This window comes from Sphaeramia orbicularis, chromosome 4 (genome assembly GCF_902148855.1).
Source record: "Sphaeramia orbicularis chromosome 4, fSphaOr1.1, whole genome shotgun sequence".
Lineage (NCBI taxonomy): Eukaryota > Metazoa > Chordata > Actinopteri > Kurtiformes > Apogonidae > Sphaeramia > Sphaeramia orbicularis.
In genome coordinates this window covers 54708948-54734865 of record NC_043960.1, presented here as the reverse complement: position 1 = coordinate 54734865, position 25918 = coordinate 54708948, and the positions used below count along the sequence as shown (strand labels likewise).

At 38.1% G+C, this 25918-nt stretch overlaps 1 long non-coding RNA gene across 1 annotated transcript; it reads left to right on the top strand.

Annotated features, from left to right (window-relative positions):
- The first annotated feature begins 1955 nt into the window (after window positions 1-1955).
- Window positions 1956-25918, top strand: LOC115418076 (uncharacterized). Its single transcript, XR_003935250.1, has 4 exons — window positions 1956-2105; window positions 9738-9742; window positions 16086-16093; window positions 25907-25918. It is a non-coding gene; the product is annotated as an uncharacterized LOC115418076 (long non-coding RNA).

The window sequence follows — 25918 nt, the reverse complement described above, 5'->3', positions numbered from 1 at the left end:
TCATCTATTTTTTTCCTTCTTGATAATATTGCATAATATTTTGAATTTAGTCCGAGCTGTCTAAAAACCTTCAGTACTCCACCTCCTTTAATCAGACCAGTTGTTCATTTCAAAACAAATGAAAGTGGAAGTGCCAGTGGAAAGTAAAATACAATTGCAAATTTCAAAAACCCATATTTTACTCAAAACAGAACGCACACAACACATCAAATGCTTAAAATGACACAGTGCACCATTTTAACCCTATAACACCAAATGTATCATATCTGATACATGAGTTTTGAAGCCCTCTACATGATCAGTGTGATATTTTTTGTCTTGAAAAACCTGATGTATACAATTAGAAACATGCAATACACAGATAATCCACCAGGGGGAGGAGTTCATTCACCAGAGGCCTTTCCAGTGACACTACAAGACTGACATTAATGAGGAAGGAGGAAGAACTGGGACCATTTAGAAAAGGAATTAACAATTTATTAGACATGTTTGTGTTCTATTATGTTTTAGTTTGTTCAAAAATAATAACATTTCAGTATTGAGACCTGATGGATTAAATAGGATACAAAATTGAAACTCATACATTGAAACTGATATTTGAAAAAAACATATTTTGAGTTGTTCAGAAGGACCAATAAAGCAGTCATTCCAGGAATTCGCGATGTTGCAATTGTAACTATTAATGCAAATTCAACCAATCACTACGAATTCTGCGTGGCACTGCAATTTCGTCCAATCACCGCAAATTTTCCGCAAATTTGACCTATCACCTTAGCCCTGTTTCGCCCACCCCTGTCTACGTGACATGTACGTAATCACGTCCACTTCCTTGTTGACGGTTGAGGAGATGAAGACGTGTGATTCAAAGCACTCACATTTACCAACAAATATCGCTGCCACAGTTCGTGCAAGTCAGTTTCCAGATGTGTTACACAAAAGCGGAAGTATACTGTTCTGCACTGCCTGCAATATTGTGGTGGAACACGAATGAAAGTGGCCGCTCCACAGACACTTTTCAACCGCAAAATATGCAGGAGAGCGGCTGAAACTGGAAGAGGAAAGACGAGACAAGTCCCAATGACAGAGGCTGTTGGATCCAGAACAAGAGCAGGAGCTGAAAGGGTTAAGGTTAGTGCAGATATACTGTATAAGGCAACAGAAGAGAAGAAGAAAGAACCTGTGGAGGCACGCTTTCCTTTCTGTGTATTGTGTGTGTGTGTGTGTGTCTGTGTGTGTGTGTGTGTCTGTGTGTGTGTGTGTGTGTGTGTGTGTGTCTGTGTGTGTATGTGTGTCTGTGTGTGTGTGTGTGTGTGTGTATGTGTGTCTGTGTGTGCATGTAACACATCTAACCTTAACCCTAAATATACTACTAGATCATTAAGGAGGCAAAAGTCATGTGTTGTGTTGTATAAATGTGAGATGGGGGTGGGATTTAATAAGTTTTCTTCTTCCCACTCTTTTCTGAGCAGTACATATTGAATTTATTTTGTTATTACTAGCGTACATGGCAACTGTTATTTTGTCTTGATCCTCTTTATTAATATATTTGCTCTGATATTAGTTCCTTGTACACAAAAAATGTTTTAATTTTTCGTCTGCTCAAAACAAACAAATGAATGAAAGAAAAAAAGCCTGTTTTGTTGAAAATCATTGCTTCTTGGTGCTTTTTAAGGCTAAAAACTAAAAAAAACACTCTTCTCGGTAATTTGCAAATGCCCATGTTCCTGTGACTTTAATAAAAGAAGCCTCAAATCATTGCACCTTTCACCGCAATTTTTTGGAAAAGCTGCCGCAAAATCAGGCATTTTAGGCCGCAGCAATAAAAAAAAAAAAATCCCGCAAAATCCTGGAGGGTCTGAGAAAGGCTCCAGTTTCAAAGAACTGGAATTTAATGGTTCAGGCTTTACAGGGTTAAAATCCCCTTCGCAGCCCAATTACAACCACGTAATTAAATGCTCTAACACACACAAAAAAAACATTTAGTCACCTGTGGAATGGACAGGACTGAAAAAACACCATCCAATCATTTTAATCAGCCCATCGAAATGATTGAATGGTGATATGACTATCAAACTCAAATGCCATTTGTCACTCCCCCTCTGCACGTACCCCTCTTCATGCATTCTCAGAGATTTGGAGCACTTGTAAAGGAAACAAAGCCAGAGCTTGGCTAGCTATATTACCTATACACTGCAAAAATCTAAATCTTACCAAGTGTATTTTTCTCATTTCTAGTCCAAATATCTTATCACACTTAAAATAAGACCGAATCACCTAAAGAGTAACTGTCCAGTGAGATATAAGAACTTAATTTTAGATAACAGATCTGGAAAATCTGATTTTAAAAAAAATCTTACCAAGATAATTTTTACTTGTTCCATTGGCAGATTTTTTTAAAGCAAAAATTCAGCAAAAACATCTTGAATTAAGCAAAAAAATCTGACAACTAGACAAGCACTCAGAGAGCACAGACCTCTACCAAGGCAGATCAGGCCCCCCCCCCCCCCCCAATCACCCTCAAAATGTAATAATTTGTTCCTTGTGCCAGTATCAACATTTCCTGAAAATTTCATTCAAATCTGTCCATAACTTTTTGAGTTATCTTGCTAACAGACAAACAAACAGACAAACCCTGATGAAAACATAACCTCCGCCGTTCCTTGGCCGAGGTAATTACCTCGGCCAAGGAGGTTATGTTTTTGCCAGGGTTTGTTTGTTTGTCTGTCTGGCTGTCTGTTTGTCTGTCCGTTAGTGTGCAACATAACTCAAAAAGTTATGGACAGATTTTGATGAAATTTTCAGGGTTTGTTGGAAATGGGATAAGGAAGAAATGATAAAATGTTGGTGGTGATCGGGGATGGGGGGGCCCACGGGGGGGCCCATTTCCAACAAACCCTGAAAATTTCATCAAAATCTGTCCATAACTTTTTGAGTTTTGTTGCACACTAACAGACAGACAATCAGACAGACAGACAGACAAACAAACCCTGGCAAAAACATAACCTCCTTGGCGTGGGGGGGCCCACGGGGGGGGGGGGGCACTGATCAGCCTTGGTGGAGGTCTGCGCTCTCCGAGTGCTTTTCTAGTTAAACAAGTTAAAACTAGAAAAGCACAGACCTCCACCAAGACAGATCAGTGCCCCCCCCCCCCCCCCCCCACCCACCAAAATGTAATCATTTGTTCCTTGTGCCAGTATCAACATTTCCTGAAAATTTCATGAAAATCCATCCATAAACTTTTGACTTCTCTTGCTAATAGTCAAAAAAACAAACAGACAAACCCCGATGAAAAAATAACCTCCGCCATTCGTTGGTGGCGGTAACTATGAATTATGAAAGAGCTGCAGTGTCTGAAACCGACCACAATGAACATTTGACAGATAAATGGTACCACAATGCTTCAGTTTCAGACTCACAGTTTGTCTGGTATGGATTGGAATTGTCGCTGTCAACTCAACATTAACATTTAAGGTTGTTTATTTGTCACATTTCTAAGGAAACTTTGTAGATGTAAAGGTGTTCATAATGTAATTGTACTTTTTTACAGTTATTATTTCAGTGGTCTGACCCACTTGGGATCGTACTGGACTGGATGTGACCCCTGAACTCAGATGGGTTTGACAGCCCTGTAGTAGAAGAACCCTGACTGTGTTCTATTCTCCCTCTGTTCTCAGGTGTGAAGCTGCTCTGTGGGCAGTGACAGGTGTGGGGGTGGAGTGGGGACAGGCGCTGACCTAAGGTGAACCCATGAAGGACACAAACAAAAAGTCCACTTCAACGCATAATGTCAACAGAGCACACATGGACATAAGTTAGACAGTTAATGATCCAGGATCTGACAGGGTTTAGGACTGGGTGGTTTTGGAGGTGGCCTCTCTGTGTCTGTTAACCCATTATCAGGCAAGTGACTATTTTTGGTAATTTCCTTATTAACCAGAGTGAGCGACACTGGTGCATGGTCACTGACGATAGGGTGAATTTTGATTTCAGATATATCACTAATTAGCGAGCTGCTGGTTAGGAAGTAATCTAATCTGGAATATGAGTGGTGGACTGTGGAGAAGAAGGTGTATTCCCTGAACAGTGGGATGGTGAGAGCACCAAGCATCACAAATATATATTTATTTTAGGGCTGCATTAACACGGATTAATTCATCATCATGATTAATCTGATTGTAAATTTTAACTCCATTAATCCATCTGCAGAATGACTCTGAACCTCTCTGCCAACACATTTGGGTCAGTTTGTCCAAGTAGAGTTAGCACAAATGGTCAGTTGATCTGGTAATGACAGGAAGACGCTGAACAGCATGTTGACCGTCTCCATGGGAAATCTGAAAAAAAAAACAAAAAAAACAAGACGGAACAGTCGACCCACATAAAGCATTAGACACACTCTGCAGGAAAGAGTTTTCTTTTCACCAAAGCACTTCCACATTCAAATACCACATTAACACCAAACATATGTTAGTTGGGGATTCTGCTAGCACGTCGGCTAACGCATCACTGAGCTTGAACAAACACATTAAGTGCATATATATTCCATTCTTTAATGAGTCTGTTTGCTCATCCAAAATGAAACATGATTAATATAGATTCAAAATTAATGATATTTAATCGTGATGAATTGAAATTAATCCACAACAACCCTGTGATTAATCTGATTAAGGATTTAAATAGTTTGAAAGCACTAATATATACATATACACACACACACTCATATATATATATATATATATATATATATATATATATATATATATGTATAGATAGATAGATATAGATATAGATGTATAGATATCACAGTTTAAAAAATCTTACTCTGAAGACCAGTATATTCTGCTTAAACTAAGAATTTTAACATCCTATAATCTTTAGATAATATTGTCTCTTATTTTAAGAGTCTACTTTTCTTACTGCACTTGCAGATAATTTTACTTGAAATAAGACATTTTAACCCAATAATGAGTTTAATTTTCTTGTTTTTGCACAGGCCTTTTTGGAGTGATCATGTTCTGTTGTTTCCTCAGTTTATCTGAGTCTGTTTTCGTTTTAGTCCATCATCCACACTGTGCATGCCCTCCTGCTTTTTTCTTTGATTGTATTTTAAATAAGCAGTGGAACCAACTTCCTAAAAAAGTTAATACATCTGTGCTCTGTTCATGTACTTATAGTTTTGTTTTTTGTTTTTTTAATATAACTGTTCCATTCCTATGACACCACTGGTTTATAAGACTTCCTAATCCTAATTTTATAGGTAACTACCATGTGACCTGGTGCTTCTCCCTGTGAGTTTGAACCTGAATGGACCTAATCTACTGGGGTGTCTGGTTAACTCCCAGTAACCAGCTGACCTGGACCATTCCACTTGCAGGAGGTGCTTCATGGCTCAGCTGGACATCCTGTCCATGTTCTTAAAGTCGTGTAGTTTGAAACTGTAGATATTTACAGTCTGTGCTGAAAACTGACTTCATGGTATGTGTGTGTTTTGGCTCCAGTGATGTCAAACACAGTCACCTGTGAGGCACTAATGTGGTGTCAAACCAAAAACCTGGAAACATCCACATCCCACAGGTGATTTTAACAGCTAAATGAAGTCCCAGTCCCCATTCCCCAGCAGCCTTCAGACACAGGTGTCTACATCACAAACACATTCAGGTGGTCTCCACTTCCACCATGAACAGCAGCTGTGTGGACGTCTGTGGAATCAGGTCAGTCAAGGGGTGAATATTTATGCAATTGCTTAATTACATTATATATTTTAAAGTGATTAACATCAAATTGTAGAAAATGTATTTTCAGTTTGACTTTTTATTTCATCTACAAAAAATATACATCAAAATTAAATAAACCATGATTCCATTTATAAAAAACAATTACAGGGAAAATTAAGTTGAAAACTTTTTAACATTAGTCTCTTTTCCATTGATCCTCAAATTGCGTGAATATAACTTGTGCATAAAAATTTGTCTAATGCAAAAGGACAATTTTGCCAAAACTCTTGTTTTTCGATGAAAAGTTTTTTGTTCTTACAACAGGTGGTTTTTCAGGCATAGTGGACTTGGTATATCATGCAAAACTTCAATGGAAATAACTGTTTGCACAACTAGAGTCACATGAACAAAAAAAAAGGGATGCTGATGGATGTTAGAACAAGAGAAGAGGAAGAGTTTAAACCAGACATGTGTCGGTATGTTCGGACACAGAGAGGTAACGAGCATTCTAGATTCAAAACAACAGGTATTTATGTTCATGTTCATGGAATGACTTCTACTGACATCTACCAGAATAAAGAAACTAATCAGCACGTTTGGGATTGAATGGAAAAACCAACATTACACACTTCTGTTTTTATGACATTTAGCCAATATGGGTAAAGTTTAGCACAGATGCCCAAAGGAAAAGAGACTAGTGACCGTTCTGTTAGTCTAGAGCTGTTCAGTTGTAAATACTGAATAATTCCAGCCTTTGCCCCTTTGATGATTTGTCCATGATTTATACATGTCCTACCCTCCACCAAATACCATGAAGCTTGTTACTTGTTGCTTGTAACTGTTTGTTGTTGGGATGCAAATTATTGATTAATCCATTAATCAGTAGTTGATGGACCTTATCGATCGATTAACAATTAATTGATAATCGGTGATTTTCCTGAGAACCTGAATTTCTCTTTCAATATGGTCTATAAGAATAAAAGTTAAATATTGTTTATACACTTCATGAAAAAAGCGTGTCATATTCCTTAATGATTGATTTATTGAACCATTGGATACAGTCAGTGTTTCCTGTGGAATTCATCTGTTGGTGTGGCGGTGTGTAATTGGGGGGGGGTGCATTTCAGTGGTGGTGGTGGTGGTGGTGGTGGTTTTGGGGGGGGGGGGGTTACTCGGCCGCACACACGCCAAGGGATGCGTGCGTGCGTGACTTTCTGTCCTATTTATAATACCATGGGGGTACGGGGTGATGCAGTCAGTGCCCCCACAGAACTGAAAGTGAAACTTTTCGCTCATTTATCTTTTCCCCACCTCCTGAAGCTTCGCAAACTTTCATTTGCTTTTTCCCGTGTCCACCGGGCTGACCGCAGGACATAATGGGGTGCATACCTGTGGCCCGTATCAGTAGCCTGGAGGATGTTTTCAACTTCTGTCTTACTGACCGTGGACTAGACCAACCTCCAGGGAAAACACTCTGATACCAACCCCGCTTTGTGCGTGTATGTAGGCGGCCGGTCTGTGTTTGGCTCCACCATGTCCCTAAAGCCATTCTAACTCATCAACACCATGATCGGGTTCAATGACCGGCTATCCCAGCTGCAGCGTCGCAGCACGGACAAACCAGCAGCCTTCAACAGGTGTGGACAGGTGGACAAGGGCAATTAACCGACAATTAATAATTTAATCGAGTAAATTCTTATCAACAATTAATCAATAGTCGATTAATTGTTTTCATCCCTAGTTTGTTGTATCTGTATGTTGTGTCTCACGCTGCCTCTTGGCCAGGACTCCCTTGGAAAAGAGGTTCTTAATCTCAATGTGATCTTTTTTCCTGGTTAAATAAAGGTTAAATAAAAACAAAAAAACACAGATGGATGAAAACACACACCAGTCGGACTCATCACATGACCTCCAGGACAGAGACAATAATACCAACAAACATGATCGTCTTAATCCTAATAAGACACTGTACCAAATGGACAGAGGGAAGGACAGCTGCACAATAGCTTTATAGAATTAATTAATTTAAACTCCTATACTCATAATTCTATTCAGATAATGTCTCTCTGCTTAAGTCAGATTTATACTCTGTGGAACCAGGCTTTGTCCTGGAAAATTGAGCAGCTGAACTTCTCTCATATCTACTGCTCCACGTGACTGCGTCTATTGTCGCTCTATTGTGATTCGTTGAATACCTTGATTGCACCATTGGTGCCGGCGGAGGTATCTGCCCTCTGCATATCCATATGGGACTTTTATTATAGTGTGACAGCACCTTCAAACTCATCCTCCTTTTCTTCTTCTGCTCATATTTTAAAGCACACAGAAGCTATGGTTCCAGTAGAATGGAAGTCACATCATCGAATGTCAACTGGAGAACTGAAGTCTACAAGCTCTCACATTCTTCATTTTTATTCTCTTTGGGATATCACAAAGTGTTTTCATGTCTCATACATACATTGTCATAATATAAACTGACATGACAAAAACTATACTATTATGACGGGGATGTCAAACGGGCTGGAGCAGTAAAATAATGACAGCAGAACCTAGAACTGAGACCGATCACATGAAATCGTGTTGTATGTGACGCCAGTTCTTATGGCATTTGGTGTGGTATACGTACGCATGTTACGCCATTAGATCGCGTGCTAATTTATGCCAAGATCTCCAGTCACATAACTCTAACCTCAGTGTGTGGTATTTGATGCAGAGTGAACATACACATGGAAAGCTTATAATGCATACAGATAAAACGCTAATTAACGCAAATTAAAAGTGGCGTGTGTTGTGCTCTCCACCCGGACGTTCGAGGGAGATGGCTGCGTTGTGTGTGTTATTGAAAAGAAGACAAACTTGCTACGTGTCCTCACTCGTCCATAATTTATTCAATGGCAGCCATTACAATAATAATCTCAAGATGCACATGCATTCAACAACTTCCTCTTAGACAGTATCAATTGATCAGACATGAAACATCGAACAAAACAGTGTATCACTAGTTTAAAATAAAACCTTTTGTAAATGCATTTGCTTTTTAAACAAAACGGGTAATGATTTTAATAACAACCATTTTAAATGTAAAATTAAATTTATATAAACCTGTATTTTCCTTCATTAACAAAATATAAATGTAATTAAACTGTACCTGTGTACTTCAGTACCAGTATAAATAAAGCTAAAATAATACCTGAGAACAAATAGACGTCTTAATAACCCATGAAGAACATTTCAAAGAAATAATGTGCTTTTTAAGTTACAAAAAAATAAGGCATTTTAACCTGTCACATGTATATCTACGCAAGTCATGATAAAACCTCAAAATATCAAATTATGAAAATATTTACATTTACAAATTATCCTTTCACAAAAAACATGTGAATAACTTGAAAAAACTGAAATTTTGTAAGAAAAATATGCGCAATTTTGTGTTACTCGAAGTGTCTTCTCCTTAGATTGTCTACCATGGACCCACTGTATTAGACAAAACAACAATACCAGACCATTTTTTCAGTTGTCATGTCATTCTCCTTCACATTAACACGTTTGCTGCCTCTGAATAACACCAAATTCTGCATTATCGCAGAATGCATTAGGCAGAATACTAGCAAACTCACGACTGTCCTGAACAAAACACTGAGATGTCAGGAACTTCTGGGTCAAACCTAATCAGATATGAAAAATGTCAACATGAAACCCCGCATTTGGTCCATTTGATCATTTCCAATTTTTAATTTGTGTGTACAATCGAAAGAACGTAAAAAACACGTTTTTTCTTTTATTTTTGATTTGAACATGAATAAAGAAATAGCAACTCATTTTTTTCATTTTCCGATTGTGGATTCTTAATTAAATATGAAAAGAATGAATGATACACAAATTCAAAGTGGTCATATTTAGTAAAAAATAAGGTGTAAATGTACACATACAGTCCTTTGTATGGAAGAGCCCTGCAGCCTACAATACACTTTGAACCTTTCCGATGCGTACAGTGGACCTGGACACATTGTTGTACTAATGAAGATGCAGTGTGTCTGTCTTGAAATGATGCATTGTGAATATATTGCATGCACAATGTATCATTTCAGTCATTTTCATTCTTGACACACATTGTGTTATGTATTCGTGCTTCCAGTGAAAAGATGAACAGTGGATGCATTTCCATTTCTGTCAAACATCTATTGTACTGTAGGCCTCATTCATTAGGCTGCATTGTTTTGGGCTTTCCACTTATATCAGCAACCACAGAGCAGACCATTCTGTACAAGTCATTTGGATTATTTACTGTCTGAGGCGTCACAAAGAAGCAGAAGCTGAAGCAGCACCACGGGGCCAGAGGGTCATCTGTACCTGCACCTTTTCCTCTAATTGAAAAGCAATGAGTAATATACACCCAACGTCCAGTCACCTGCTCCAATAAGAAACTCACTTCATTGTTTACAGAGATTAATATTAACGAGTTAGTGTGATGGAGATGGGAGGGGTGAATATTTTAATAGCAATGCAGGACAGAAGTACGAAGGACAATACGACAAGAGTCAGTGTAAATGACAGCTGTCAAACTCATGTTAGTTCAGGGGCCACATTCAGACCAATGTGGTCTGAAGTGGACCGGACCAGTACAATATAGATACAATATAATTAGGGATGCCGCGATACCACTTTTTTCCAGACCGAGTACAAGTACGAGTACTTACATTTGAGTACTTGCCGATACCGAGTACCGATATGAGTACTTAATAATCCCATTCCAGTTCTTAGTTCCTTTTGTAAATGTGCTTTATTGTCGTTGTCATTAGTCTGACTGGAACAAAGTGCTGCTACTGACATTTAATGTGTTGGAATGAGCATTTGTCAATCAATCCACCAGGGGGCGCCGCTCTGAATTAACCATACTGGACAAATACCATAAAGAGAAGTTAAATTTTTTGAGAAGAACAAAGTCAGTAATAACAAACATGGAGACGACAGAGGTAACACTAATGTGATACTAATATTACAGCGTTTTCTCTGGTAAGGTTTAAAAGCGAAGCTTCAGGAGGTAGAGAACAGATAAATGAGTGATACGTTTCGTTCTCACTGTCACTGGCGGCGGTCTGCAACACTCTGTACCCCCATAATATTATCAGTAGGATGTAAACTGGCCCAGCCCTGGGTAGTTGTCATAAATGTGTCAGTAGTTTTTCTCTAACTCACACAGTGGCTCTTTGAACAGATCCTCTACCTCCACAGTTCCCGCTGGTATTCTCATTCTGGGTACACATCCACCAGCACCTGGAAAACGGATGGAATGTACGCAGAGGACAGATAGAATGCTGCATCCGTACTCGTCTGTGTCGTTAACATTACTTGAAGTCAGTTACTTTTATCACCGTCATTTATTTAGAAAAATCTCCACACTCCCCACACATTTTTCCACCACCGCGTACCTGCTGCACTGAACTGTGAATGTCACACGACCATAAGTGGTATCAGTGCAGTTGTATCGGATTACTTTTACGAGTATGAGTACAAGTACACACATTGAATATCAGAGCTGATGCCCGATACTGGTATCGGATTGGTGCATCCCTAAATATAATCACAACCTATGAGTAATAATCCACATTTTTGTCTTTTAGTGTGAAAGTTAAATTACTTCATGAAAATGTGAATAACCTGAAAAACCAAGTACACCCTGAAATATGGTTTTAAAAAGTATGTGCAATTTCCACAATATTCTGTCACAGCTTATTATTATTAACACAGTTTACAGATCACAGTTGGTCTACAAACACAGAAAACATTAGTAACAGGTAGAATATTGGTAAAATTGCATTTATATTTCTTGAGAAATTTCAGGTTTCTCAAATTTGTTCAGGTTATTCATATTTTATTGTGACAGGATAACTTGTAAAAATTTTCATTAAGTAATTTTACTTTTTTTTTTTACATTAGACCAAGGACAAAATTTGGAGTTGCCATTATTTATAGTTATGTTATTATTTTACTATTTTACTAAATATCACAGTGAGGTGTAGTGGTGTGCATTGGCAAGAATCTGGCGGTACGATATAAATCACAATGCTCGGATCATGATACAATATATCATGATACTGTTAAAAAAGCAATTTTTTGTTTCTTTTTTTTAAAATGATTATTTCCTGGAAGAACTGAATTACACCAGAAATACGCACAAACACTAAACACATTTTTATTTGATCACAACAGGATCTAATGCTTTATCATAAAATTTTCCTCTGTTAAAACTTTAAATTATGTTTTACAGACATTACAGTTTAAGATCCTGCTCAAATGTTCATATTCTATTAGTTCAGAACTAACATCAGAACATTATTTTTGTGCAATCTCAACAAAGGAACCAATATCTGCCTCTCTGACAGTAAAAAGTTCTTTTAGGATGCTTCAAATAACCATCATTAAATAAAACAGTGTTAAATAATAAAAAATAAGATATAAACAATAAAGAAAAACAAAAATCAACCTCCGCCATATCTGCATTTGAATAAATACCTAAAAATATCGATACAGTACTTTTAAATATTGATACAGTATTGTAAAATGAAATATCGCAATATATTGCAGAACCGATATTTTCTAACATCCCTAGTAAGGTGTATGTGACCCCTGAACACCCTTGACTACAAATATTTTCATTGGAATTTTTGCACTTCTTAAATTCATCCCGCGGCCCAGATTGGACCCTTTGTTGGGCCGGTTTTAGCCCATGAGCCGCATGTTTGACACCCCTGGTCTAAATTAAGATTAAAGCAGTGCTTCTGTTGATTACAGAGTGAGCTAAAGGTGAATTCATGTGGGAGGCCTGGTCCTGTGGCTTACACATAAAAGCATAAAAAACCCGTCCTAAACCCACAGATGTACATGGGTGTTCAGGCCTTTGAATCACTGCCAACAGGATGCGCTCGGTTTATTCTCAGCAGTTTGTCTTTAACGGCTCTCCTGAAAACATCTGGAAACTTGTCTAAACTGCAGGATGATGGGGCAAAATGCCAAGACAATACTGCCTATTTGTGTTCACCATGTTGCTGTTTTCAAGCCCACGGATAAGCATTCCATCCTCTGTGTTTTACACCGGCTGGAGCCAAACCGGTCATTATAGGGAAGTAAAAATTATGCTGTCAGTCAGCAGCTTCTGCCAGGTTGAGCAGGTCAGCCCGTCCTGGGGTTAAAATACAGATGAGAAGGAATGAAAGCCAGTTTTGTGGTGCGATTATCTGCTTATTATGTCAAGGGGCTGTTGAGGCGCTGAAGACAGGGCAAGAGGTCACCATTTATTTTACAAATCCACCCTGAAATCATTAATGAGTCCTTGACTCAACAGGCTGTGAGATAATAAACAAACATTCAAATAAATAAATAAATAAAAAGAAAGAACTCCTGGAATGTGAAATGCAGCGGTGAACTCAGCTCTAACTGTCCATTTAATTGCTCTGAAATCACAGGGTTTATTATGAGTCCAGTTTGTTCACAGGTTTGGGCCCCAAATGTAAATGTTCCTTTTGAAGAAAATTGTCACAATAATAAGTGTTTCTCACAATGAGGCGATACGTAAATATTTACTTGTGACAACCATGAAATACAAATAAATAAATGAGTTCCAGTCAAGGTCAAACCTCTGTATTTTTCTTTGAAAAAACCCCATCAACCTCTAAAACAACATGACGCTGTTTACTATAAACACTTATCTGTTTCTGTTCTTTGACATTTTGTCCCTTTACTTAGTGATTTACTTAAGAATAAGAATCCTCTTAACCCTTTATAGGGCACTCATAGAAACACACCTTATGCTGCGTTTTTACTACGTGGAACCGGCTCAGCTCGACTCAGGTACCAGGTACTATTCCAGACCGTTTCCAGTACAGGATACTACCAACTTTACAATACCTGGTCGTCATAGCGATGCTGTGCATAACTTCCGTGTCGTCTGCTCAGAGAGTTGCTGATAAACTCGTTCATTGCTGTTGTCCCATTAAGCTCACAATGAATTTTTTCATCATCCACCAAGGACAGAAACGTCTGAACCTCCTGTACCGACCACAGTGTAGTTCTGTGGGCTGTCTTCATGGATTAACCTACTGCTATATTTACTGTAAACTTCCGCATCTGTTTTTTTTTTAATGATGGGTCGCGCATTGATGATGTAATGACACAGAGACAACTCTCGGACCAATCAGTGGTCTGCAGTGTTTACACGTCATGTTTTAGTATCTATTCCCAGGTTTTGGAACCTTAGTGGAGCAGAAACCAAAAAACTAGTACCAGGTACCAGATTCCAGGTTCTTTTACATAATGAAAATGCAAAAAAGGTCGAGTCAAGTCGAGCCGGTACCACATAGAGTGTTATGACTCAGGCTCATAATTACCTCCGCCAAGGAGGTTATGTTTTTGCCAGGGTTTGTTTGTTTGTCTGTCTGTCTGTCTGTCTGTCCGTTAGTGTGCAACATAACTCAAAAAGTTATGGACAGATTTTGATGAAATTTTCAGGGTTTGTTGGAAATGGGATAAGGAAGAATGGATGGAGCGATGTGTTTTCCTCCAGTCCTGCAGGGGTGCTGTGCTTTTCCTCTTCCTTTAGTTTTCTGTGCAGGTAAAGCAGCTGATTGGTAGAGCCAAATTAAGATCCACCTTCAAAAATGGCACTGGCTGCAGCTCTCTCTCATTGGTCTCTTCTCGGCTCCCAGCAGAGGTGTTTGTGTCTGTGTGTGTTCCTGGTGGCCAGCGCTCATATCTCACATTTGTGTTTCTTTTGCAGTTTTCTTGAACATGTTCATGTAAATGCGTGCTTCTATGAAACTGGTTTATTTTAGCATCTGTCACTTTTCCATCTTTTTAGACCCAGGAATAAAAGGTAAATGTAGACATATTTCCCCCCAGGATGGACCTCATGATGACCTCAGATAAATGCACAAAATATATATCCTCTTGCTCTGAGCCATCCCATAATTAATGAATTTTTAATCAAATATTGGGTCCAAAAATAGGACCCAAATATGGACATTAAATCTTCCTTGGTGTCAGTGCATTAGATGTGAAAACGTGTGTAAATGGTCTTCTATAGACTATAAATAAAGACACTGTGTTCAATGTGTCGATCCTAGTGGTTTTTCTAATCCACACATGTGGGTTTTTCATCAATCTCAGTCTCATTCCAGGTTTGGTGTGGCACCCATCGTGACCAGTGGTGTTACATACAGAACCTGCCCAGTTAAACACATATAAATTGCAAATGATTTTACAACAGCCCCGCCCCCTGTTTGAACAGAGACAATGTTGAAAACAATGCAAGCGTTCCTGCTGGGATTCGAACATCATAGACCGTAGCATGACTTCCTGAGCTATCCGTCCACATGGACTTTGGTGTGCAAATGTATGCGTCCCAAGGCTCTACTATCTCAGAGTCTGTATGTAACTCAAAAGTAATACAGGAGTCATGTAACCCATTACAGTTCTGACACAGTAATATTGTAAGGTAAGGAATTACTTTGAAATAACAGTAACAAGTAATTTGTAATGGATTACAGTTTGGAAGGAACTTGCACAACACTGTAAATAAATACAGAAAAAATACCTCATTTTCATTGAAGAAAATGCAAAATGGAGAGGATAATATTATGATAAATGGTGATAAATCACTTAGGTTAAATAAAGAGAAATATTGATTTGGGAACTAACACTAAAGTAGCACTGGGTCTAAAAAACGAAAATAAAAATGAAGGTTTTAAGTCTAGTGTTAAAGGTAAAGAAGGTGTGATAACTGAAGGCTCTTCTATAAACCTCAAAAACTACAAGTCAATCTGCACTCAGAGGTAAAAGCGTTCTGTTTGAATTGTAACATATTGTTAAATCCCTTTAATGTATGAAGTAGCTTTAACCCATAAAGACCCAAATGTCCACTGGTGACCAAAACCATCTACTGATCTAAACTGTTTAATACCTGTTGATCCACTAATCCTATCAATACATGTCAATAATTGGTGTAAAATACAGTTTTATGTTAATTATCCCTAGATAAAACGTACAAAAACGTGTAATATGAGAATAAAATGAGCAAAGTACTTGAAAAATAAGAAAAAGATCAACCAAAAAACTTTGAAATATGGCATAAAAGTGAACACATACTTATAAAAGGAGGAGAAAATGAGGAAAATACTTGAAAATTTTGGAGAATTAATCATTTCATACCATCCAAAACCCTGTAGTTAACCCTCAACGACCAAAACCATCTACTGCTCTAAACTATTTAATACCTGTTGATAGACTAATCCTACCAATTCATGTCAGTAATTGGTGTAAAATACAGGTCTTCATCTTTTCATGGTCATCAGATATGACCCATTTGGACGTTCAGAGGTTCCGTAGTTACCATGGAAACACCATCATCATCTACAACATTGATTCACCAGTAAAATACAAGTAGATTAATAAATGACAGTGGATGGACACACTGGGTTTATGTTTAATTATTGATATCTTTGCTGAAAAAGTAATTTTTTCATCAGTTTTCTCTGTTTCTGATATAATAACCCTCAACTTTAATCTGAGCTTTTATGAACATCTACATGATCAGTAAATTAAATATAAGAAAATATCTGGTTTTTACTGAAAAAAATGCAAAATAGAGAGGATAATATTGTAACAAATGGCAGACTGATCTCATGAAATCGTGTTGTACGTGACGCCAGTTTATTGCATTTGGCGTGCTATACGTACGCACTTTCATCCTTTTGCGTGTTATTTAACACCATTTGATGGTGTGTCAATGTGCTAGCCACTAACTATGCTAATCACTAACCCTGACCCATAACCTTAAACCTAACACTAACCCAAACCACTAATTGCGCTAGCCGCTAATCGCGCAAATCACTAACTGTGCTAACCCTAAACCTAACCCTAACCGCTAATCGTGCTAATGGCGTGTTATTTTACGTGGTGTAAATATACATGCGAAAGCTTATAATGCATACAGATAACACGTCAATTAAAAGTGGTGTGCTATCTGTATCCAATTCGTGACATCATGTTGCAAATAAATCACTTAAGAAATGCTAACTAGAAAGAAAAATCCATTTGGAGCTGATACAAAAGTAGCACTGGGTCTTCATGGGTTAATGTGTATGACTTTGTGAGTTAACTGAAGGATTCATACACACTTCAGTTCCATATGACTTCATGTGTTAACAGAACTGGTAAAAACTGAACAAACTCAGGCCATAATAGCAACGGAATGAGATAATGAATAATCAATAATAAGATATGAGAAAATGCTTTTACAACCTTAAAGATTAATCATGTTCCAGTAACTCAAGGATTATTCTTTCCAGACGAATCCTTGAGATATTTTCAAGGAGGGAAGAGTGTAGATCAGTGAAGTCACATTTTGACACTTATGACATTTTAGCAAAGAGGTGAAGTATCAAAGCTCATGTGACTTTTAGCTGACAAAGTATCACTGATCTGACACCTTCACCCACGTGTACAGCTGATAACGTCCTTTGAATCTGCTCACTCTGGCAGAACCAGCGACAGAAGCTTCTTCAGAGGCCTCTCATACTTTTTCTTCTTACCGTCGTATCCTCAGGGAACATTTGTCAAGACAGCCAATTTATCAGATAATAAAATAATGATAATGGTGTAATTAGATTCATTCTCCTGATCATGACCCGTGCACTTTGAATGAGACTGCCATGTAAACACAAAGCCGGTGTGATTTTCCAGGCGGATGGCACCACATCTGGAACCCAAAGTCTGACAAAATAATAGGTTTAGCTCAGGGGTGTCAAACATACGGCCGGGGGCCAAAACCGGCCCGCCAATGGGTCCAGTCCGGCCTGTCGAATGAATTAGTGAAATGGGTGCGTCTATGAAACTGGGTTATTTTAGTATCTGTCACTTTTCCATCTTTTTAGACGCAATAATAAAAGGTAAATGCAGACATATTTCCCCCCAGGATGGACCTAATGATGACCTCAGATGAATGCACAAAAATTGTCCTCTTGCTCTGAGCCATCCCCTAATTAATGAATTTTTAATCAAATACTGGATCCAAAAATGGGACCCAAATATAGACATTAAATCTCCCTGGGTGTCGGTGCATTAGATGTGAAAACGTGTGCAAACGGTATTCTGTAGACGATAAATAAAGACACTGTGTTAAATGTGATCCAATCCACACGTGGGTTTTTCATCAGTCTCAGTCTCATTCCAGGTTTGGTGTGGAACCCATCGTGTCCACTGGTGTTACATACAGAACCTGAACATTTAAACACAAATAAATCGTGAATAATTTTACAACAGTGGTCATTTTTTTTAAACACTCTGTCTTGAATAATTAGTTCAAGTCCCAAAATGCACCTGTGAGACAATAAAAAGATATTTTTTTTAAAAATAGTAGCATGCAATTTTCAGGTCCTTTTTACTATGTTAGACATGGATTTTTGTATAAAAAATAATGTAAAAAAAAATATAAAAATGTGTTTTTTTTCTGAAAAATAGTTTCACTCATATCTGACTAAGTATTTATTTTTAAAATAGACCCAAAGTGCTTCCAAATCTGTTTCATAACATTACTCTACATCTGGTTTGAATTTTTAGTCCCTCTGTCCTGTTTTCAGGACCAGTTTCATACAAGAACCCAAATCCAGAAATTTCACTGAACAATCAGTCCTTTTAGTTTATGGGCCACATAAAGACCTGCTTTGGTCTCAAGCAGGTCAGACCAGTCAAATCCTATCATAATATCTTATAAATAATGACAACTCTAAAGTCTTCCTCTTTGTTTTAGTGTAAAAAAGTGAAATTCCATGAAAATGTGTAAATTTACAAACTAACCCTTGACAACAAATATGAATAACCTCATAAACTGTCTCTGAATGTCAAGAAAACTAAATTTATGGTAAACTATGGTAAAAGTAAACTCTCTAAATCATTAGGCCCTTTTCCACCAATTTACTAGGAACTTATTTACCGGGGTAGAATAATTCCTGGTAATCTGTGTGCTTTGTGTTTCCATCGTACCCCAAAGTTTCGGGTAATTTTTTCAAATCAGCCTGATGACATATGGGTGAGAAGAAAGAAACTGCTCTACACCTCCAGTCCAGTAGGTGGAGGTATGAGGAAGAAGAAGAAGCTGAAGGCCCAAAATGTATGATGACGCTGTAAACGATGACCGACACACACACATCATTGTTTATGTGACACAGTACAATAATAAATAAAACCATGTGATCTGAATAGGAAAGATGACAGACGTTAATTGTAAAGCCATTTGCAAACACCCAGAGAGAGAATCTTAAAAAAAAAAAAAAAAAAAAAAAAAAAAACGGATTTTACAAAGTCATTGAGGAGTCTGACCATGAGATGAAATGTGTTCCAGCTGCTGGAAGGCATTTCATCCATCTAACAGTGGAAACCTGGGAGAAGCAGTGGAGATGTTTCAAGATGCTGCTGTTCAATCATTTCTTACACATGTTGGAAAAATAAATTCTAAAATTGTCAGCTAAGTTTCAACCCCATAAACGTGTCCCAGCTGCAGAATTCAAACATTTACCTGAACATGGAACAACTACAGTTCATGTACATTCACAAACTCAGCTCACCGTAAAATTACACATTAGTGTCAGTGGACGGTTTAGCTTTAACATTATGCTGGTTGTTGAATCACTTAATCCATCTGGAAAACATTTTAAATGAAGTTAACTATTTTTTAAATGAAGTTAACTATTTTTACATATGGTTAATTACCCCCCCAACCCCCCGAAGGTTTGTTTGTTTGTTAACACTTAGCAGCAAAACTACTGGTTAAATTCATACTAGGGATGTCAACAATTAATCAACTAACGATAAGAATTTGCTCAATTAAATTATTAATTGTTGGTTAATTGCCCTTTTCCACCCGTCCACATCTGTGCGAAGACTGCTGGTTTGTTGTGACGCTGTGGCTGGGATAGCCACTCATTGAACCTGATCATGGCGTTGATGAGTTAGAATGTCTTTATGGACATGGTGGAGCCAAACACAGACCAGCCTGTCTGTTTGTGGGAGCGGTACACCCCCGAATAAATACACGCACAAATGCAGGGTCGGTATCGGAGCGTTTTCCCTGGAGGTTGGTGTAGTCTACAGTCAGTGAAAAGTTTAACTTTCACTTCTGTGGGGTCATGGACTGCAGCGTACCCCCATAGTATCAGAAGTAGGACAGAAACATTGACTGTATCCAATGGTTCAATAAATCAATCATTTAGGAATATGTCATGCTTTTTTCAAGAAGTGTATAATCAATATTTAGCTTTTATTCTTATAAACCGTATCGAAAAAGAAATTCAGGTTCTCAGGAAAATCGCCGCTTATCAATTAATCGTTAATCGATCGATAAGGGCAACTAACTAACGATTAATGAATTAATCAATAATTTGCATCCCTAATTCAGACCAAATTGGGTTTATAGATCGCCAGTGACCCAGAATAGATCTGATTATGTCTTAGGAAAAGTAGGTCAAAGTTCACATTTTTTATGAATTTTTAAAATATTTTTTCCCATTTATTTACAATGGGCAACATTACACATGTAAGTAATTGTACTAAAAAACAAGCCATACCAAGCATCCATAAAGCTGATCGTTACACACACACACAACTCCACTGTTATGAAATTCAGTTACTTATTTTACAACAATACGATGCAAACAAGTGGTTCCAGGCACAACAAACCCCGCCCCTTGCACGTACTGTAGTTTATTTTGGCATCGATCCAGCTGATGTCATCATGTCTATGCATGTGCTGATCTCAGCATAGACAAATTTCGCCCATTAAAAGTAAATGGGGGAAAATAAAAAAGATTTTAAAAATTCATTAAAAATTTGAAGTTTGACCTACTTTTCCCAAAATGTAATCAAATCTATTCTGGGTCAGTGGCAATCAATAAACCCAATTTGGTCTAAATTCAACCAATGCTAAAGTGTTAACAAACAAACAAACAAACCGAACCAAGAACAATACCCCTTGCCTCCCCTTTGGAGGGTGGGGGTGGAAATAACTGTACTTTTCTACTGTTATTGTTTTACTGGTCCAGCCCACTTGAGATTATGTTGGGCTGTACGTGGCCCCTGGACTAAAACGGGTTTGACAGCCCTGGTTCAGTCGACCCCTGCTTCTCTTGCAGCTGCATCACTAACAGCAACTCTCCCGTCTACAACAAAACATTAACTATCAATTAGGCTGTAATTAAGAAATATCTAAGCTTTGGCACCTACGTACACATTACAAATTCTGTGCAGCTGGATGATTTCATAATGTTGAAAGGCATTTGTAAAAAGGTTTTCAATTTTGGAGAGGGGTTAAGGCTAATTGAGGTAGCTTTAAAACAGGCTTTTATTTCAAATTAACACCAGCATTTGAACTAGAAAAAACTAAATATGCATCTTTATTTGACTGTAGACTTCTGCAGTCTAGTCACAACACCCAGCTTTTTTTTGTCAGAATTTCATGGCAAATAAACCCCATGAGTAGACTAAAACTGACATAATATTTGTTGCACTGTCAGTTTTTGTTTGTGTCTTACAGCACTAGCCTAATGATTGGAAAATATCGACCTGAACAATTTCTTTATGCAAATGCGTGCTTGTACAACACAGATTTCAAGTAGTGTATGTGTTATAAAGGTTGACAGCAGCTTCACGGATGCAGAGCTCAGTTTAAGAGGTTTGTTTATCAGAACTGGACACTGGAACTAAGACCACAGAGGACTTCATCAGCACATGGAGCAGGATCACCACATTCCAAAAAGCCTCATGTTTGTGTGGAACGGAACAGAGGATGGTACGATACTGACAGGGAGACGTATATTTAGGCTACGTTCAGACTGCAGCCAAATGTGGCCCAAATCTGATTTTTTCACCCATATGTGACCTGTATCCGATCTGTTACAGTTTGAACAGCACTAATCTGACAAAGACCACTTTCATATGTGGTCCTAAATCCGATACGTATACGTGTCCTTCTGTAAATACAGTGTGTGTCTGTGTGGTCACGTATTCCATCAGGACCTCTTTTGTGCATGCGGGTCACTTCAGGGTTGCATTCAGTTCATACTCAAAACTGATTTAATGTGTAATATGAACAGGCACTAAGGGTGGGCAGTACTCGGAATTTTTCTATTGATCCGATACCAAGTAAATACAGGGCTAGTATCGTCGATATCGATACTTTTTATACTTGAAATATCATGATCATTGAATAATTTTGTGATTTTGCCTTTAGTTAGTTGATTATGATCAAACTCAAGACAAAAATTTTAGACAAATAAACATGATTTTTTTTATTAACTCTCTTCAACATAAACAATTTAACAGTATGAATGAAAATAACAAAATAATACCCCTTTTAAATTTGTGGTGTTACCACAGTGCAGAATGACTTTACTGAATACATCACATGTGGCAGTTTCCTTGTCAGTTGCAGTGAATAAGCTCCACACAGCGCTTCTCTTTCTCTCCACCATCACAGGCTGCTCTCAGTCAGTGCTCTGACTCTCTGCTCTCCAGCGGGGGGAGTGTGCCTGAGAGAGCAGCAGAGAGAGAGAGGTGCGCTGTTTGCAGACAGACAGACTTGGAGAAAAGCTGCACTCGCATGAACTCTGTGAGGAAATACAAGTAGTTTGCTGGACGTACAGTAGAGAAACCGCAGCACAAGTATCGATTTCATCATGCTAGTATCAATCCAATACCGATACCCACACTGATAGATACTATTGATATTTAAATTGATACGCCCAGTTCTAATGAGCACACAAAAAATCAGATTTCATCAAAAAATCCCAATTGTGCATTAAGACCTGCTGTGTGAACGTAGCCTTAGATATGAAGTCTGTCTCCTACTAGAGGAGCATGTTCTCCACGACATAAGTCCTGAATAAACACAATGAACAGAAAAGTGTATATGATAAAGTGTTATTACAAAGTACATGTGGACAGAGGACTCAGTAAGTAACTCTACGGTCTTCGATGTTCAAATCTCCACAGGAACACTTGCAGTTTTTTTCATCATTTTACACACTCAAACAGGGGGCGGGGCCAAGGATAAATCCACAATCAAAAACTAATTCTAACTAGTTGTAGAAACGTTAGCTTACCTTGTCATTGCTGACCACAGGGGTCATGCTAAGGAGCTTCTGTAAAGCAGGGTAAAGGTTAGTAATGAGCATACGTCCATGTGGACAATGGACTGTCTTCTGCCGTCTTCACCCATTGGCTGAACACCAACAGGAAATAGAACTTAATGGACTCTAATTGGTGACGTTTCTGTTATGTCGGTCTATACAGAATATGTGTAAATGGGTATCACACAACTAGACAGGATCTAGGCCATCAGAAGATCTAGGGCTTTCCAGGAGGCAGTAATCACACAAGTAGATGGTTTTGGTGATTTTGAAGATTTAGTAGATAAATAATTGTATACAGACACACTGCTCAGATGTGTTCATTGAAAAAACAAAGAAGTAAAATAAACACCAAATAAATAAAGTACAAATCAAAATATTCCCTCCAGTCCTTATGTTTCCTTAAACATACTCTTTTGATTCCTATTTGTTTCCTATTTAGATCTATTTTATGTCTCAATTTAAATCTTGTTTTCCTCTATTTTGGTGTTCATTTAAAGAAAAGAAAATAATTACTTTTAACCTCCTACTTCTAGAAAGCTAATTGAATATGTAACTTTAGTTAAATCTAAGTTTTCCGATAAAATTCAGTTCAAAAACAACACAATATACCCTGTGACGTATGTGCATATCCTCTATAGAGGGTATGCACATACATCACTTCCCCCTGGGCCACGCCCCTCTCAGTCAGACTGAGTGGCAAAAACAAACCGGCTCAACATGGCAGAGTATAGCAGTAACTACAGCGAGACCGGGAAAAATGTGGAATATAACATGAAATTAAAGACAACTGGACTGGACATGGATCCATACAAGCTACCAAACAACAAGTGGTCTACGAACATTGATATGTGGCCGGAAATCATGTATCCTGACATTTATATGAACCTGATTTCAACGCTGGGAAAATCCCCAATGCAAAGGATGAAAGCATCCAAAAGACACAGAATTGTTGACATCCTTGTCATCGTTAATTAGAGGATTCCAGCTGGTGAGTGCTTTCAGTTCAACATACTATTGTTTTGGAGGTTCGTTGTTAGTGCAGACGTATTTTCTTGGCGGTGATTTCCAAGGTAAAGGCCCAGCAGTAGTGCTCACAGTTCACTACTGATTTACTGGAGTTGAACCCTTAGTATTGACCCAAGTGAGTGGATGATCTACTGGTACTGTGGAGATTTAAGGAGAGTTCACATCAAATACTGGATCCAACACAGCTACAACAGCTTTGTGCTAGAGTACCCCCTTATTTGGAAAACTAGGTTAGCCTCAGTTTAAGCTGGTTTACAAATTATGTAGAACACAAGGTTTAGAATCACACAACTGAAGACAAAAACGTTTCAGTTCTCAAATATAGAACTAAATGACAGATGCTAACATTACGAGCTTTACTAAGAAGTAACGTTAGCCAAAACAATGTGTAATTTAAGGCATGATTTTATACAAGAACACAGCATAAATAAACATTACCTGACATGAAATGCCAACCACAAATCCAGGTTTCGTTGCCTGGATTCCAGTTATTTCTACAAATTGCAGCGATCCATCTGCTTCTTCTGTCTTTGGCTTTAGGTCGCCACTAAAACGATAGCTCCGAGTGCTTTTTAAACCTATTTGTGCGATCAATGGTGCAACAGCTCTTCCCCATTTTTTAGATTGTTCTAAAGTTTTCGCAGTTTTCAAACCAAAGCCGCTACTCTTTCTGCCACTCAGTGGGCGGTACCGCGGTGACTTCCGCTAGCGGTGACGTCACGTGCAGACCCTCGATATTTCCTATCAACATGTATCAAATTTAATCATGAAAGGAAAGGCATTGGTAAAAGATTATGTGTATTTGTATTTGTATGTGTGTATATATATATATAAACGTAAATATGTGTATATGGATGAATGAGTGTGTGTGTGTTTGTGTGTGTGTGAATAGATATATAAATATAGAAGAGTAAAGGAAGAGGGACATATATTATTACCTCTGCCAAGGAGGTTATGTTTTTGCCAGGGTTTGTTTGTCTGTTTGTTTGTTTGTTTGTTTGTTTGTCTGTTAGTGTGCAGCATAACTCAAAAAGTTATGGACAGATTTGAATGAAATTTTCAGGGTTTGTTGGAAATGGGATAAGGAAGAAATGATTAAATTTTGGTGGTGATCGGGGGTGGGGGGGCCCACGGGGGGGGCCACTGATCAGCCTTGGCGGAGGTCTGCGCTCTCCGAGTGCTTCTAGTTATGTATGTTTTGCAAGTGCATATATGTTAAATTTCATTGCATGTTCGGAATAAATCACTAAATCACAAAAAAAAAAAAAAAAACAACAATTCACACACTTTAAATAAATGCTTTTCAACATAACTCAAATATTCAGTTTGTTAGGACAGTTTCTGTCAGTCTCTAAAACACAGTTCTGTTCCTTATCCAAGAAAGTGAAATAAGAAATGTACTTTTCCGTAAATCAGTAAAACAGATAAAAGTGTACCTTACTCCTCCGGTCAGCTGATCCTCTGTGTAGATCTCATCACTGTTCGTGACTGGTTCGCCATCTTGTCCTCGTCGTAGCATGCATTGTAGGCCTCCACCAAAACACTGAGTTCGCTGAAATAAGTTTGTGTAGCAGGTACCGAACTGGAAAAAGTAGTCTTCAACAAAAATCTTCCTGTAAAACTCAATGATATCTGAAACAGCTTCGATATAAATCAGTCTTTCAATCAGGCTAGATCTCCTCGGCTAACACTCATAAAAAACACATAAAGTGTCCGTACCTGAAACAGAAACTGATCTACTCACTCAAATACAATTTCACTGTAAATGTAACACTTACAACCTGTCGAGTTATATCAAGTAATTCAAGAATCTCCGTCTTAAACAACGTCTTTATCGTTTTTCCACGGCTGAATGCCTGTTATCGCTTGCTTCATCTCATTTTTCTTCTACTCATTGAATTTCCAGTTAGTTCCGCTTCCTCTTTCATACCCTCCACCACCTGTAGGGGGAGCTCTAACAGAAATTATACTCATTTCTAATCTAAACAGCTATGCAGGTGT